Below are 2,266 nucleotides of genomic sequence, written 5' to 3' on the forward strand. Positions count from 1 at the left end.
GTAAAACAGCAGGGGAGCCTGCTGGTGACCAGATTGGTCCACCCAGTGCAGGTGCCACTGCAGTTAATAAGAATTACTGTGTACTTCTTAAAAAAAGAAAGTTGGAAGATGGGAAGCTAATACAGCCTATCTGTTGGTAATAAAACTGAAAAGCATATGAGCCAGTTATTTAAGTGTAACATAGTTCCTTGTTCTTTTGTCTACCACTTCTGCTGTTAGCTTTAGAGGTAAAAGACCTAAACATTGCTGGGTAGAAAGAAAGAGATACAGTGACCCTTCTATATGGTGTTTTAGTTAAACTATCACATGTGGTAAAATGAATGAAGTATCAGTGAAATTACAAGTAACATTGAATGTGGATTGGGATGTTTTAAAATGATGGATTCATGAGAGTATTTTATCTAGACACATGGAAAATCTTCCAGCCTTACCATTTTTAATCCTTTCCTGATAGCACTCTTGTGCAACTTATCTTTGTTAGAGAAATGTTGTTGGAGATTGAAAGAATTTAATTAAGAGTTATATAAGCTAAAGGTTGTAAATGAAAGAAAAACCTACTTTAGAACTGGTTCCTGGGTATTGTGTTTAAAAAATGTATACTGTGCTACTTTTCCTTTATTGTGTTTTCTCATCAACAAATATATATGACCTCATTAATTAATATAGCTGTAATTACAATGTCTTGACCTATTGTTCTACCTATTAAAAATAAACGGTTATATTGGTATTGATACTAAAATCTGGATATTTACCACAAATATCCACTAGGGGTCATGCTACCTACACCGGGAGAGTACCGATTGTAGTACGGAGGTGTTACATGGTTAGCTGCAGGAAGGATTCCTGAGCATTATTTTCGCTCCCACTACGGTACAAAAGAAGGTAGTATTGTTTGTCTTCAATCAGTGCTCAGGGTTTCTGTACTCTAAAGACAAAATTATTTGAGGAATCATGAAACTTGCTCTGAAAAAGATGGCACTGGGAAAAGAGGACTTCTCTTGTCCAGATGCAGAGAAAATGGAGGTCTTGTTTGAAACAGAATATTAAATAAGCCAGTATATGTAAAGGTGAGATAGCGCAGTGTGTATGAGCACAGGCTTCAGTATTTAAGTTCCGTTTCTTTTACTTGATAAACTTTAATCTCTCCCAGGGTCTTCATCTGTAACATGGAAATCGTTGTGCCCACCGTGCAGGCAGGGATAAGCATTAAATGATATGCCAGTGCATGGCTCTTCAGCGATGTTCAAAACAAAAAGCTGCGGTTATTACCAGCATACTTGCCTTCATCTTCTAATTTCAAAGAGCTAAATTTCTATACAATATTTCTTATGGTTTAGATTCTTTCAAGATGAGTTATTAGAAAGAGAAATTTATCCTTTTGTTTCCTTTTCTTTTGAAAAAATTTTCCTCTGCAAAACTGTATACTAATTAAACACACATTTGAACAAGAAATTTACTGTGCACGGAAAGACAATAAAGGAGAAGAGAGATGGCTTCTTTTCTTCTATCATGACGGGGACCAGCAACAGCAACACAAACTGCTAATCTAGTTAGCGAAAAAAATAAAGTTTGCCAAGGACTAGAGTCAATATTCTAAAAGTTGTGTAAATACCAGTAGGGATATGTGGAGTGGTTTGCTGGAAAGTGTGTGCTTTCAAACCTGACAGCAAAGGTTACACTCAAAGTTCTCTGAGCCTCAGTTTTACCATCTGCTCTATGGAACAGTAATACTGGCCGTGCAGAATTGAGTGAAGTTTAAATGAGATAGTTGTACAGCAGCTAAGGCTACAATTGGTTGCCTTTCTTTTTTTTTTTTTCTTTTTTTTTTTTCTTTTTTGAAGTGATTTCACTTTTATTTCCTTCACTTTAAACCAATCATGAATGTCACAGTGATTTCTGGGGTGGGTGTGGAAGGACGTTGTGGCCCAGCAGCCGGGCGGGCGGCCTCACTGGGGCAGCTGGAGGAGCACGGACTGCCCCGCCGGCAGGTAGGTGATGTTCCGGGAGCGCGAGAGCTGGTACGCAATGTCCTCCGCTGAAGTGATTTCACTTTTATTTCCTTCACTTTAAACCAATCATGAATGTCACAGTGATTTCTGGGGTGGGTGTGGAAGGACGTTGTGGCCCAGCAGCCGGGCGGGCGGCCTCACTGGGGCAGCTGGAGGAGCACGGACTGCCCCGCCGGCAGGTAGGTGATGTTCCGGGAGCGCGAGAGCTGGTACGCAATGTCCTCCGCGGCCTCCAGCTTGCGCAGCTCCATGAGACC

The 2,266-nt window shown here is 40.3% G+C and overlaps 1 pseudogene; it reads right to left on the bottom strand.

Annotated features, from left to right (window-relative positions):
• Positions 1–2,140: 2,140 nt before the first annotated feature.
• Positions 2,141–2,266, bottom strand: part of LOC102493681 (prohibitin pseudogene) — an 829-nt pseudogene continuing 703 nt past the window's right edge.

Source organism: Tupaia chinensis, unplaced genomic scaffold (genome assembly GCF_000334495.1).
Source record: "Tupaia chinensis unplaced genomic scaffold, TupChi_1.0 Scaffold000414_1, whole genome shotgun sequence".
Lineage (NCBI taxonomy): Eukaryota > Metazoa > Chordata > Mammalia > Scandentia > Tupaiidae > Tupaia > Tupaia belangeri.